We start from the raw sequence: 16128 nt of genomic DNA, 5'->3' as shown, positions 1-16128 counted from the left end.
GATGAACAAGGATACAGTAGAACAAATAAATGCACCAGTACTATGGTTATAAGCACAGTTTACAATCCAGGAAGTATAGCTGGAGCCTCTTAGCGTGCACATGCTCAATAGGCAGGAGTGTGGGCTCTGTCTTGGTATGGCAACATCCTCTTTTCTAGAGTATTTAGTTGTCTCTTTTTGATACCCCTAAGAAGGAGAATTCATTTCTGCGGTTTGAGCTTCCATAATGGAATACTGAAAATCAGTGATATATATATATATATATATAAGCTTTCAACTTGAGATAGTTCCTTTGCTACTGAGATCCAAAGGAGGCCAGGCATTTACTAATTAGTCTGATGTTTTAGTCTAACCACGGCATCACAAACTTTGTATTAAGGTAATGTTTGTTCTGTGAGTAGCCCTCTTTAGTTAAATAAGAGGACCCATCAGCCAGGGAAGCCATTCCCAAAGTAGAGTCCTTCCTAGGGTTGTACAGTTAGATCATGAGATATGAAGAGTGTTCCTAGGAACCATCCCAGAAGCTAGAATGTAAAGGAACAATATTTAGCATAAAAATGGACAAGACTTTTCTGACCCAGGATAAGTGTTTTAAACTGGACAGGAAGTATAAATTCTGCAACTACTACACCTATTTTGATGTGGGAATGTTTGTTTGAAAGCATGTTTACAAGCCTGAAACACTATGGGCACACATATGTATTTATTTACTTTATATATGTACATGCTAAAAAGGGCACCTATGCATACATTCTTGTCTTAATTTAAAAATGTATCACAAAAATATCCTCTATGCAGTCATAAAATGTAATAACGCCCACCATCAGTTAGCCAGGCAACTTAAAAAATCAAAATTCCCATCCAACAACTCCTTATTCTACAATTCTCCCTTTCCTCCATTTTCAAATGTCTGTCAAAAAAAGACAAGCTTTGCAATGTGCCACAAAGGTCCATCCAATTAAAGCTGCCTTAGACCATAGATGGGGCAGTGAAGTCCAAAGCCCTGAAGCCCTCACAAAGAATATCCTGTCAGAAGCCCTTTCTCACTTATGCCAGTGTGGATCCAACTTGTGCGCCTCAGGTGCTCTCACCTGTGGTAGTACAGCATAGAGAGAGAGGCCCTGATTTGTATGCCCTTCGTCATTTGGGAGGTTTATAGGTAAAAAGTATTGCCTTTAAATTTCATTTAGAAACCCCAGGCAGCCAGAGCAGATCTTAGCTTAATATGTTAATAGTGAAGTCCATGAGACCTTCTCACTCTTTTCTGCTCTCTGAAAGGAAACCAGATTCTAATGTCTCTCAGGAAGTCAGCAGCAGGAATTTCTAAGTTAGGGCCTATTGCTTATGTAATGACAGTTCAACAAGAAATCTGACCTTTGCCCTCCTGGTGAATAACTCTGATCACAGATGATAGTAATAGTTCGGGAACTGTAATGTTTTCTTAATTCCCTTCCTTTAAAAATTGGGGCAGAGGAAGAGAAATGTTCTTTTAATCAACTCAAAATGTGAGCACCAAGGCTCATTTTCTTACACTTACAAGACAAGCTTTGCAATGCTTCAGTCTGGATCTGATGAGACATCACGATCTCATGAGCTGCACTTTCTGAAGGCATGGATGAAGAGGGTAGTCTGTCAGTCTTTTACATAGATGGAGATATAAGCAATACAGAACACTGACTAACCAGACAATAACTGTGCTCGTTGTGTGAGAACTGCACCCCAAAACAAACACTTTTTTTCATGGCCACATCAGAAAATCAGAAGTGACTGTAGTGGAACTTATTGAAGATTCTATATGGCCATTCCATAGAAATCTCATACATTAGCAAATTCTTATCTATTTGCATATAGTTGTTTTCTTGGTGACATTTTCTTAAAAATCAAGAGGTATAAAGCCCAAGTAACGCTGGGTGATGCCACTATGGCTGAAACATAGCTGCTTCAGTTCCCTCATCTGCCGTAGACTTCCTGCGTGACTTTAGGCCAGTCACTTAGGACCAGATTCAGTCCCTTTACTCACACTGAGTAGTATATTACTCAGCAAGTAGTTCCATTAACTCTGATAAGACTGTTCATTGTGTAAGGTACTATTCCATGTAACAGGATCACAGTCTGACCATTAATCTATCTCCATTCTTCGTCAGTAAAATGAGGGTAATAACACTTCCCCGTTGCGAAGGGGTGTTGAGGATCAATCTATTCATGTTCTTTTTAGGCACTTATATACCACAGTGATGGAGGCCATAGAGGTGCCCAGATATATTCTGTGATATAGAATGTTCTCAGCTGTGGAGCTCCTTGGCACTGGAATCCAATAAACTGAACCTGTCAGTCTAGTGACTGAACAGAAAACAGTGGGGAAGGGAGGATACTTTGAAGTCATTAGTAATTGAAACATTGCTGGAGTTTAGGAAGCACTGCACCTCCAAAACGTATGCTAGTATTTGGAACCACAGTCTAATTCTTCAGGTTAGGTATTTATGTGCTGTGGCTCCATAAAAGCCTGTGCATGCTCAGAAAATGCTTTTACACGGTTATCACAGCCGTGTACGTCCCCTACCTCCACCCCTTCATACAAATACCAAAAGTGCCTAGTTTACTTTCTGGATGAATAAACTGCAAAATTGAATTGAGAAAAATGAAACTGTTTTAGGCTGTGTGACTTACACATAAAAACACAAAATTCAGCTCTGAATATTTGTTTGCATCCTATAATTTAAACATTGTTTTTCCCCAGTGTGTTCATAACTTGGTGTGCCAAGTATCAGTATGAAGTGAATTTTTTTTATGGATGAGTTATTATAAAGCTTTGAAAGTAGATCCTATATAATGGAGATGTTGGCAGAGCTACTTAATGGGGTGGGGCCTTAGTATCGGCGTGTTGGTTGGTGGTGGCTGTTTGAGAAGGAGACAGGATACTGCAACTAGATTGGAGGGGCACCTAAGCAAGAAGATATTTTTGCTCATACATGAGATGTGGAAGTTGATGCTTCTGATGGAGAGGAGAGAGAGAGACTGAGATGGAGACAATAAATGAATCACTGTGCAATGAAGTATGTGGCCCTTCAGTCAACACTGGAGTTATTTTCCATATCTTTTCTGCCTGCAAAGATGGAGACTGTAACAAATGGCTCACAGCAGTGAGTAGGGAAGGAGATGGAATTAGATGTATGAATATTATTTTTGTTAAGGGGAGTGATGAAGGGGGAAATAGCACAGAGAGCCATTTGTGTAAAAAAGTCAGTTAGTAGTGTTCCCATCTGATAGCAATGACAGACAAAAAAGGCGATTTCACAATACAGTGCGGTTCCATAGATAATTATCTGAGTTCTACACCTGTTTCAGTGGACACTGAGGTGCAGTTAGTGTCACACCTTTAGGCACTAGTAATTGTCTTCAGTTCTTAAAGGTGACCAAGTGTTGTTCTGCACACGATTTTCAGAAGTCTTGAATGGATTATTTTCCATCATTTTCTTCAATAAATGATTTTTAAACTTAGCAGTTTCTACATCTGAGAGTCAGCAGCAGGTTCAACAATGTCAGTTCATTGCTCCCAACTGAAGATTTGAAACAACTTTTTCTACTTCAAAGACGACAGCTTTTAAATGTGTTTGGTTTTAGCAGTTTGGCTCCAGCATCTTTCTGATGACCATCCTTGAATTACAGTTACTTTGGAGAGGAAATGTGAAACCCACAATATAGTGAAGACATAGAACTAGAAGATTGAGGTTCAGGCATGAAGTCAGATTGTTTTTGTAGCTTTTTTTCCCCATTTACATTTCCAACAATATATATGGAAAGGCTGTAGAGGAAAGTGAAATAGTTTTTACAATACTTAATTATTATAAATAATTACAATACTTAATAATAACTAAATCATTTTAAATCCTTTACAATATTCAGGCAATTAACAGAGTTTAGCTATTTCCTGGACCTTTCCCAAGTAACTTGGATTTTAAAAGTTGTCTAAAATGCATGCATGTGATCTTCACAAAGTCATGGAGATTTTACAGAATAATATCAATTCATTTACACTTTCTTTTTTTTTTTTTGTCTTTCATTAAATACAAATAGTGGTACAGATAGTGTTAAGAATGTGATTGATCTCAATTTATGGGCGTTTGGTTATGAGTGAATTCTTCTTATTCTGACACACATTGCCTTAATATTGCATCATGTTTGTTTTTTTCCCCCTTTATGAAAATCACCTCCCCAAGTTACACTTTAAAAAACCCAATATATGTGACATTTCTGTATCCCTTTTCATCTAAGCTCAGTGCTTTGCAGACATTAATGAATTATAGTTTATAATACTCTTCTGAAGTTATGCGAGTCCAATTGACAGCTATGGAAACTGAGGTGCATAAAAATTAGTTATTCCTAGGGTCACACAGGAAGGCTATGGTAGAGCCAAGGTAGAATGGAGAGCTTCTGAATCCCTGTCCTGTGCTTTAACCATGGTCAATCCTTCCTCATTAGTAAAACAGGGTTGATTAAAGATGGCTATTTATCCTTACACTAATTTTAGGGGGAGGAGAAAGAGAGATTGTAGTTTAATTTACTCCTGACTCAGTATGAATTATAATAGTTGACTTTTTCAAGTAAATATTTTGACACTACTTTGCAACTTATTTTACTTACATAATTATGCTACATTAATGACTATTTTATATATAAGTGAAAATCAAACAAAAAATGTATAAAGTAGAAATTGAGGAGAAAATTCAAAATGCAATGTGACGGTCATCTTATTGAAAATATTTAATGATATTTGGCAGGTTACAGAAATCTATATATCACCCTTTATGAATGGTACAGTTGCCATTTTGTCTATCATTAAACTAAAAACTTTTTTGAAATCTCCACTGCCCCACTCCATTGTTTCAATTTATTTTTTATGTATAACTCAGCACTGAGACACTTTTTTCCATGAAGACCCATGTCATTCTGCTTTAATTTATCTGAACACTGTCAGTTTTGTTTATAAATTGAGTTAAAATACAAAATAGCTTTTAGCTTAGATCTCTTATCACAGAAGAAAAGAGAACACTTTCTGTAGTGAAAAGAAAGTATCTGAGGTGCTACTGCTTTTTCAATAGGGAACTGTCAAGATTATTGAACCTGACTTCAAAGTTTGTATGGGTTTCAGATCCCAATTTTCTGGTGGGTTTTTTTTTTAGCTAAGTTTTGTGGAGTCTGGAAATGTAACAATGCAAACGAAAACAGTTTAACTCTGTATAAACCTCAGTATATGCATGCCTAGATGGCAAAAGAAGATAGTGTAATGCTGGGGTTTAGATTTCAGATGCTTTTTTTAATGTTCCTGTAAAAAATATATTTTTACAAAACTTACCAGCAAGCGATTGATAACAAGGTCTAATCATTTTGATATTTTGAGAAATATAGTTGTTTTAAGCAGATGATACAGAATTTATTTTTAAAATGTATTGTGCCTATACAGTTAATGGCTTTTATTTCCATAATGTTTTTTACTACATAATTATACATCTTAATTACGTAATTACCATCATAATTATTATGTAATTACATGTAGTTCCACTAATTACAAAATCAGGAAGTGTAATTATCTAGTAAAAACTTTCTGAAATCTTATTTATTCAGTAGAGATTATTTAAAAGACCAACCAGTGACCTATTGGTACAAGTGTCTACTGTTATATATGACACCCAGGTTCAATTTCTAGCCTCTTTTTCCTACTACCAATAAGATAGGGAAAGCTGCAGAAAAAGCTCTTTCATTTTCTGTCAGTGTAAGGGTAAATACTACCCACCACCTCTGGATGACAAGGAAATTATGTTGATATGTTCTGAAGCTTGTTTTGTACCCTTCTTCTGTTAGGTTAATAGTGCATATATATCCTTTGTTACTAAAATCAAATGTCCACAAGAACTGACACCTTAAACTGGAACTTTTAATAATTGGAAGCAAGTTAAAAGTTGAAATAATCAGATTAATGTGGAGCTCTGAACAAGATAATTTTGTTTTGAATATACCAGGTAAACTGGTATCATATCACAAATATGAGTCCAAAAAGTCATTACAAAAATATAACTTGTGTAACCAAGGCAAACTTGCTGGACAGCACCATCTGTAGACACTGAGATTATATATTAAAATCAGTCTTCCAGAGCATTCCTGTAACTTTTTGACCCATTTGAGTAAGGACTTTAATTCATCTCATTTGCAAATTTACCTATAACTAGCATCCATTCAAATTTGATGTTCCTTCATTTTACTACTGAAAATTATTTACATTAGAAATAATCATAGAACTGAGGATATAGAATATTACTTAGATTAACTCCCGCAATTTTCTGTGCCTGGCATTTTGGGACTTTCTGCTTATGGAGTCTGGTCTCAGTCAGAAATATAGTAAGTGAAATATGTGCCTGCTTATGGCTATGTGTATATATATATATATGGGGTGAAATCTTAACTCCTTTGAAGTTAGTGCCAAAATTCTCATTTACTTCTCTGGGACTAGTATTTCATCCATGGTCTGTCACTGCTTTTTCAGGTTCATCATGTTGTTTCCCAGTATTGCTGTATTTTCATGTCTGATGTTTGATGACACTTTCTATTACTTGTATTTAATTTATAAAATTGGATAATACTACAGTTGAAACAAAAAACAGGTTATTGTAGTTCAGACAGTAACTTTTAATTTTTTTGATTGTTAGAATTTCGTGCTTACATTTGATTAAAATGGAGTAGAAATGTGGAAAACCACTCACATCTATACAGTAAATAAATCAATAACCTTTGGTAGACTAAATAAAGAGTATTATAAAGTCCTAATTAATTCCTGGATGTATCATTCAGCAAACCTGTGACATTAATCAAAATAACATCAGAAATACAAGGCTTAGTCTTCCATTCACCATGACAGCAAATATATATTAAATATATGTCGAAATATTGGTGTAAAGTAAGCTCCAAAGAGAAAAATACCTTCAGTGACACAGGGGAAAAAACAATTTGAACCTGGGAGAAGGGTGTTGCAGGAAAATAAATAATTAGAATCTAGTATGGACCAATAAAAAGGGACAAAGAATCTCTGTGGCAGGAGGGAAATGGTACTAAGTGTCAAGAATATTAAATCAATGTTATTTTTGTGAAATTGTCCTGCATATTATAGACATTCTGGGTGGAGTGGGGTTTGTGTGTATGTATCTTTTATATAAAACTTTCTGCACTGACTAGAATGACTCATCCCCATAGAAATTTTACCAGCCATTTTAAATGTATGTACCAACTCACCTTATTTTAATTCTCAAATTGAGTTTTAAACATAAAGGGTTATACCCTCAGACAATATAAATTTGCATAGTTCTACTGACATTAAATGCAGGTACACCAATTTATACAAGCTCAGGTTCTCTTTTTGGGTCAGATCCTCTTTTCAAATCAGTTTCTTAAACTTCCCAAACTGGACTTTATTGACTGTTAAAACTAAAGTATGCATTAATTATTGTTGTAAACAGACTTTAAAAACTGAATGCATTTTTGTCTCTAAGTCAGATTTTAGTTTTGTTTTGTTTATGGCAGTAGCCTTGAAAAAACAATAATAATCACACTTGAGAAAATTCATACAGTCTGTATATTGTAAATAGAAAAAATTTACATTTTCAAAGACATAGTGAAGCTTATTTATCTTTCCCCCCGCCCCCCAAAAGCATGTATGACTGAAAACTAAGACATAGCCCACCTCAAGGCATTGAGGGCTATGTATGTAATAGCTTGACAATATAGAAAGGGTGTTTTGTTTTTTTTTATTTTAATCTCTGGCAAACATGAGAATTTTTTAATTAATTGGCATAGATTTTGTAAATTATGCATGATCCATTGACAACTGAGCATCTGATGCAATTTTAATTTGATTTATTGAAATGTTCTTATTGGAAGTTATACTACAGTGTGATGCTCATCTATTAAGCACAGTAGAGGCAAGGTAGCGTACAATGGAGAAAATTGTGTTTGTTTCTGTAAAAATAAAAAGTAAACCAAAAGCATCTTTAGAGATTTTATTGATATGAAAGTGAAATATGCATGTGAAACATACAGTGAGCATATGCTGTATAGAGGTTCTCAAGGAGTCAATATCCCCTAGTCTTGACTTGTAATCCACCTACTATTTCAGTCTGTAGCCTATCTAACCAAAGAACTAGTTGTCCTATGTGATGTGATGGTTTTATGATGTAAACAAAGAAAGGTAAATTACTAGCATATATGCAGGGTACCCAACACCAGACTTGGGACAAATGAATCCCTGGTCTAATTCCATTGGCTTCCAGGGATGAATTAGACTGCTTATTATTTGTAACTTGGTTGAAGATCTGCTCCCAGATCTTCAGGATAAAAAGTTAGTGGGATAATTCTCTCTGTCGCTTAGCCCCTTTCTGTTTTTTTTTAACCAGTGGAAGCTCCTTTGCAAGAAGTTGATTTGATCCTGCCAGGATTACAACTGTCAAATGAATATCAAAATGTTTTCCCACCTTAAATAATTTAACTCAGAATATAATAATGTAATTATTTTGACATGAAAATGTTACATACTGTAGTATTTCCACTTATCTTAAAACAGACGTTTTCACTTTACAAGAGATGGATGCAATAAGACAAAACAAAAAATGAATAAAAGGGAGTGAGTGACAGATTGAGCTACTTTGTTTAGAGGATAAAAACAAATAAAATCCTATTAGTGTCAAATATTATGAACTTAGAATTAAAATGTTCCGCTATTTATAGGGCTGTTTCATATATTTTATATAAGAGTAGGTGAGTGCATAAATGTCTTAACACATGAAACTATCAACATGTTTATCAGGTGTATATTTTCTGTTTGAAATGGTAAGTTCATGGTGGAGTGGAAAAGGGACATTAGTAGAAATTGTTTGTATGTTGTATTATGTTGTGTAAAGTACATCTATCACATTACATATATTTTCCTTCCAAAATCCTACTTTTTCATTTATGAAACAGAATGGTTGTGTTTGCTTTTTGCTAAGACTTAAATAGTTCGAACATTTTTATTAAAAATTAGCTAATGCAAATGACCAAAATAAGTCTCATTAATACAATATAATTACTAAAAGAAAGCTATTATGCTTTTCAGCACCTATTAAGTGGCTTCCAATAATTACTAATTGTTTTAATCTCTTCCAGTCTTTTTTGTAGAGGGGGGGGCGGGAAGGTTTTTATATTTGATATCTTGTCCATGACTTATTGGGGTTGTAGACTAATTAAGTGTACAAGTTGATGATAAATAATTGTGATCTATGAAATGTTACTTGTGTAAAAAAGTGGTGACTGTTGGTTTCTTGGCCTGTATTACAGGGGGGAATATATATACATACTTTTTTCAGATTTTGCTTATGTGGGTGTCTGAAATTTAAATACATAAATTAGTGGATAGTGAACCGCAGAAGGTTTAGTTCTCTTCATAGATGCATATTCCTTATTAGGATTCTTATCTGAATCTTTTTTTTATTTTTTTATTTTTTGAGAGCTTGACTGAACATCTGAGAACTCACTCTATTTATTTATTTGATTGATTGATTGATTGTCTTACTCTTTCCTGGTTTCAGCCAGATTTAAAATACCACACAAATAGTCATTTTCTCTGTGCTTCCAGAAAAAATAGGAAAAGTACATCAACACAGAATTTTAAAGAAAGATCTGTGAGCCTTTTTGAGCTTTAACTAGGATGTGAGTTGAGTTTATTTTCAGTTTTTGAGGAAAGTTATAGGTTAGTTCAGTTTTTTCCAGAACTAATTTGGATTACTAGATCAGATTATTTAAATATGGAAATTGAGTCTTTACTATCCTGTCTCCCATCTATGCCTTGCTGCTCTGGGAAGAGGTTTGCTTTTTGCACCCAACCCCAGTTACTGTCTTAGTGCTCTAGACTTCTGAAGGAGAAGCAGAAGTTCTTGACTACTTCCCATGGGTACTCCACTTCAGGTGCTCATGCGTGCCATGCACCTTTAATCAGAATTAAATCAGAATTATTCATTAGCAGTGTCCATTTGGCCAGCACGTACACTGCTGACCTCATGCCTCAGACCGTGGCTATATAAGGTTGTGCAGGCAAACTATATTAAATTCCTTCTCAATTGCCTCAGCCTGAGAAGTAGCCTAGTGTATGCCTTAGATCAGTGGTTCTCAAAGTTTTTTACTGGTGACCCCTTTCACAGAGCAAGCCTCTGAGTACTATCCCCCTTATAAATTAAAAACACTTTTTTATATATTTAACACCATTATAAATGCTGGAGGCAAAGCGGGATTTGGAGTGGGGGCTGACAGCTCATGCCCCCCCCCCAAGTAATAACCTTGTGACCCCCTGAAGGGTCCCGACTCCCAGTTTGAGAACTCTTGCCTTAGATGCATGCTGAGTTCATTTATTTAGTTTATTTAATTTACTTAATTAGTTTTAAGTAGTTAGTTACTGGCTACTGAAAAGATTGTTTTATTTCTTTCAAGGAAATCCCCCCTGTGAGGACATGCCCAGTTCACTGGGGTTTAAACGTTGCCTCATGTGTAAAAAGGCTAGCTTGGTCAAACTCTTTAAATGGGTTTGCTGCCTGGGGGAGTTGCACTTCCCACAGCAGTGTAACATCTATTTGGCCTTCAAATCCAGGGCCCAGAAGAACCAGGCAATCAAGTTGTGACTGTAAATGATGAAGTATTCTCTTCAAAGCCAGATCAGAAGAACCCCCCTGTACATCAGTCCCTGGGGGTCACTAGTGCCCCTTAAACCTCAGTGCAACACTCTCAGAAAGAGGAAAGCCTCAGAGACCTCCTTTTAAAGATCCTAAGAAGAGGCATTTTATTTGTTCTTCAAGTAGTGTCCCTGTGGGTGCTCCACTCCAGATGTGCATATGCTTCTCAAGTCCTTGATTTCTAGCTAGCTGTACCTGTTTGGCCCATGCAGGCATCCTATGCCTTCTCATAGTAGAATCCAAGCTCTGTTTAGGGGTGTGTGGATGAACCACCATCAGTTCCTTTTCTACCACCTTAGCTCAAGAGAGAACACTAGCAAATCTGCCTAGAGCGTACGCAGACTTCCTCCATTTTTTTCTTTTAAAGCTAGTTAGTTTACTGTTATTAGTGTTTGTATAGTTTGTTGGTTTAGCCAAGAGGACTGTGTTTCCTCTCTTCTCCCAAGGAGTCTTGTCTTTTCCTGGCAAGATGTGCCTAATTCTCCAAGATTCAAATATTGCCTCTCCTGCCAGAAGGCTATACAGATGAGTGACAGACACTCCAAGTGTTTCCCTTGCTTGGGAGAGTCCCATATCTCCCAGAAGTACTCCAGTTGTTTAGCCCTTAAGTCCAAGACTAGGAAGAACAGGGAGATAAAGCTCAAACTGTTGACAGTGGAACGTTCCCTGCAACTACCCTCTGAGCCAGGTCAGGAGATTTCTCCCCACCCCCGTACATCCAGCATCCCATCCATCTCAGGGTATGCTGCTCCTAAGAAAGAGAAGCCTTTGGTGCACCCTGGGAAGACTTCCCAAAAGAGCGCACAGACTCTAAGGAGCCAGCTCCAATAAAGACCCATGTCCCTGTTGAATCCCTCAGTCTCCAAGGGTACATTGAGACCAAAGACTCTTCCTTTGGTACTGGCAGGCCCACGAAGCCCCATAGCTCCAAGTAGAGGAAACACGGCTCTGGTAGGGCACCTCTACCTTCTACTAGTAAGGAGAAATTCAGGGTACCATCAAGCTCAGCCCTGTCATCAGCACTATAGCATTCCGCTCAGTCATTGGTACTGTCATGCGCCTTAACCCAGCCATCGTCCTGATGCAAGTAGCTCAGCTGAATGTGCCTGTACAAGTGGTACTCTTGATACTGAGCAAGCATTGGTGTTTGACAAGGCCTGTGGAACGCTCAACGTTGTTAGCTCCAACCATGGCGACTTTAACTAAGATGTCAGTACTTGTGTCCTTTCCGCCGGAGTTCCAATACTTGAGGGATCTCTTCGTGTCGAATGAACCAGAGTCCCTGTTGCTCTCCAGTACCAAGCATCTCAGGATTCCGATTCCTCAGTCTTTGAGTGGCCTCTCCCTGGCATAGGACTCTCCTTTGTCCTCATTGGTTGCCCCCCCCCCCATGGGAGGATGTGGAGGAGGAAGAAGATTACTCCCAGTCGGTCTCCTTGATTTCTGTTAGGGGTTCTCCTACATACCTCTTCAAGAATCTGCCCTTGCGCAGGGAGGACTTGTTGCACATCAATCATGGTGGAATCACCCTCTATGCCACCCCCACTCCCTTATGCAATGGGACCCATAGGCTCCCTATCAACAACAGTTCAATAAGCCACCAGTACTGTCCATTGTGGAGACCAGAGTTCCACAATCTCCTTCTGCCCCCTTCTAAGGCAAAAGGTACACCTGGCTGCTATATCAGTTTTTAATCCCCAGGTCTGAGTAATCTCTTCCCCACTAGGCACCCCACCCCTTCCTGGGACTTCAGTCTGGTTCTGAGCTACCTTGTAAGACCTCCATCTGAACTAATGGTGACCTGCTCCCTCCTTCAGTTATCTGTGGAGATGACCTTCCTAGTTGCCATCAGGTCAGCCCGTAGGTTTGGGGAAATTGGTTTGGAACTTTGATGGCAGATCCCACCTTTATCGCATTCTTTAATGATAACGTCTCTTTATGTTCATATTCTAGGTTCCTACCTAATGTTGCATCCAGGGTACCTCCCGGATAGCGAACATAAGGTAGGGTAGTAGGGTGTCCCAATCCTTCCCATCCCGACTTACCACCTTCCTTATCATATCCTTGAGGGTTTGGTTAAACCTTTCTACCAACCCATCAGTCTGCAGATGTTAGACTGAAGTTCTCAGGGTATGTATATGTAGCAGCGTACAGAGGTCCTTCGTTAGCTTTGACATAAATGGGGTTCCTTGGTCTGTTAATATCTCCTTTGGTAACCCCACTCTGGCAAATATCCCCACCAGCTCTTTGGCTATCGTTTTAGAGGCTGTGTTCCGCAGGGGGACGGCTTCTGGGTAGCGAGTAGCATAGTCCAAAACAACAAGTATATATTGGTGGCCCCAAGCCGTCTTCTCCAGGGGTCCCACTAGGTCCATGGCTATTCACTCAAAGAGGACCTCGATGATGGGAAGGAGTACTAAAGGTGCCCTCAGGTGGGGATGGGGACTGTGCAGCTGACACTCCAAGCAGGATGCACAGTACCTCTGCACTTCTTCATGTACTCTGGGCCAGAAGAACCGTCGTGGGACTCGTTCCAGGGTCTTCTCTACCCCCAAATGCCCTCCAAAAAGGTGACTATGAGCAAGACTTAATACAGCGTTCTGGTGTTTTTGAGGTACTAGGATCTGCTGTACCTTCTGCCTCTGTACTGCATGTACTGGTGCAACCTGGTATAAGAGATTCTTCTTCATTATGAAGTAGGGTCCTGGTCTCTGGGTTTTCCCTTGCACGGGAACCCCATCTATTTCAGTCACCTCCTTCCTAATGTTGTCGTACCTTGGGTCTTTGGCCTGGTCCTGTCCAAAATTCCCTCTCCCGGGGCTAATCTGCTCAAGATCTAGGGGCCCAGTCTCTGTTGCCTCTACTGGTTCAGAAGCTTTAGGGTGGGGGTCAGACTCGAGTGCTTCTCCTTCCTGGGTGGCCTGCTTTTCAGCTGCTCGGGTCCGCCTACCTACGAGAGCTACCCTCTGGTTTTGAGTCAGTATTCGAGTTCCCAAGGCTTTAGCTGCCCACCTTTCCCTTTTCGACTTTCTACCCTGTCTGGGAATGGAAAATAAATCTGGGGATATTTCAGAGAAGACTGGGGGTTGACAGTCTACTGTGGAGGCCTCACTAACCTCAGGGTTTCCCTTTTCCTCCAATCCTCCTACTGGGAGTAAGTTTCCAAACCCTAGGACGTCCCTCCCTATGAGCACCGTGTATGGGAGTTTAGGGACTACACCTGCTGCTACCTCAGTAGCGTTCCCCCTGAATCTTAAGTTTTACTAGGTTGGTGGGGTAATAACCAACTGTCCCATGGACACATGTTATCTCCATACGCTTAGCCCACAGCAGCTGACTACACTTCACACACTTCCCTGCAACAAGTGTGATAGCACTCCTCGAATCAACCAGTGCCATGGTCTCTACCCCATTTAGCTTTACTAGTCTGGTGTACATATGTGGGGTTAGTGAGACCCCCACAAGGTGGATTAGGGAGGATGGGTCTGCCCAGTTCCCCAGGTTATATTGCATCAGCTTCTCAGCACTGGGACACTGTGCAGCTATATGTCCCCTCTCCCCACAGGCATAACATCTGTATGGAGCCCTAGGCATTCCCTGGTCTCTTGATTTGGGCAATCTAACATCATGATCCTCTTCTCCTTCAATGCTCCGACTCTTTGTGGCTTCTGGTGAGCCTTCAGCCCTTCTCTTTTTCCACCTGGGCCCTCCTGGTGGCCCAGTCACCCGAGCTCTAGGGCTTGGTGCTGCTAGTTTAACCTGGGATGCCTCTTCCTTAACTGGTCGGGTCAGCTCCCTCGCCATCCTTCGCCTCTCTACCAGTGCAACAATCTCATCATAGGTGGAGAGTTCATTCTGGCTTACCCAGGCACAAAGGTCTGACGGTAGTTCACTCGTGTTGGTCGATGACCAGAACCTCTAGTGACTCTGGGACTCCGTTCGCAACCACTTTCATGTGAGATGGATGAGGTCATACAATTGGGACCACGGAGTTTTGTTTTCCTGGTACCTCCACTTGTGATACTGCTGGGCCCGCACTGCGGTCGTTACTCCAGATCTGGCCAGGATCTCTGCTTTCAGCTGGGGGTAGTCTGCTGCAGCCTCTTCAGGCAGATCATAGTAAGCCTTCTGGGCCTCCCCACGCAGGAATGGGGCAAAGATGCCAGACCACTGATCTCGAGGCCAGGCCTCCCGAAGGACTGTCCCTCAAAGCAGAAAAGGTATGCCTCTCGCTCATCATCCGCCCGTCTCATTCGCAAATGGCTGGCCCATCATGATCTGCGTCCATCGTATGACCTGCGGTTCAGCTCTATTAAGGCTTCTACCTGGTTTACCATTCCCGCAACATAGCTCGGTCTTGAGTAAGACGGTCCACAGCATGGCAATTAGTCTCGTCCTGGCAGCCGCAATGCCTCCTGTGGGCAGCTTGCCTGGACACGCGGTAGCCCTTGCTGGCCAGGTAGCTTGTATCAATGCCGTACTAGGGTCATCAAGTGTAAAAAGAAAAAAAAAAAAAAAAAAAACAACTTTTTTTTTTTTAAATCACACCTCCTCCTTCTGGTCCGCGCTGTGCACACCAAAACCAACTCCTGACACCATTGTGACAAATTCCTAACTTGCTCTTGAGGGTCGATGCGTCTTTATGGCTAGATTGTGCTCACGCTCAGTGATCTTCGCCACAATCTGGCCTCCAACTCTCTCCCTCGTCGTCGATCAGGAGTTTGGGAGGTTTGGGGGAACCCGGCCCCTCTACTCCGGGTTCCAGCCCAGGGCCCTGTGGATTGCAGCTGTCTATAGTACCTCCTGTAACAGCTGCATGACAGCTACAACTCCCTGGGCTACTTCCCCATGGCCTCCTCCAAACACCTTCTTTATCCTCACCACAGGATCTTCCGCCTAGTGTCTGATAACGCTTGTAGTCCTTAGTCCTCCAGCAGCACACCCTCTCACTCCCAGCTCCTTGTGCCTCTTGCTCCCAGATCCTCACATGCATTTCCTCTCTTCTGGCTCTCCCTTGCCTGACAGGAGTGAGCTCCTTTTTAAACCCAGGTGCCCTGATTAGCCTGCCTTGATTGGCTGCAGGTGTTCTAATCAGCCTGTCTTCCTTAAATGGTTCTAGCAGATTCCTGATTACTCTGGTGCAGCCCCTGCTCTGGTCACTCGGAACAGAAAACTACTCATCCAGTGACCAGTATGTTTGCCCTCTACCAGGTTCCTGTACCCCACTGGTTTGGGTCTGTCACAATAGCAATAAGCCGTTTAGGAGGTTGGCTAGACTCTTCATATCCTTTGCAGATCTAAGGGGGCCCCCATTTCTTCCCAACGACTTTTGAAGTGGATATCTGGTTGTATCTACATCTGTTATGCATCTGCAGGTGCTCAGCCC

At 40.3% G+C, this 16128-nt stretch overlaps 1 protein-coding gene across 3 annotated transcripts in view; it reads left to right on the top strand.

Moving 5' to 3' along the window:
* Positions 1-16128, top strand: part of POLA1 (DNA polymerase alpha 1, catalytic subunit) — a 360332-nt gene that overhangs the window by 296969 nt on the left and 47235 nt on the right. The window lies entirely within an intron of this gene.

This window comes from Chelonoidis abingdonii, chromosome 1, assembly GCF_003597395.2.
Source record: "Chelonoidis abingdonii isolate Lonesome George chromosome 1, CheloAbing_2.0, whole genome shotgun sequence".
NCBI classification, from domain to species: domain Eukaryota; kingdom Metazoa; phylum Chordata; order Testudines; family Testudinidae; genus Chelonoidis; species Chelonoidis abingdonii.
This window is presented reverse-complemented; position numbering and strand designations above follow the sequence as displayed.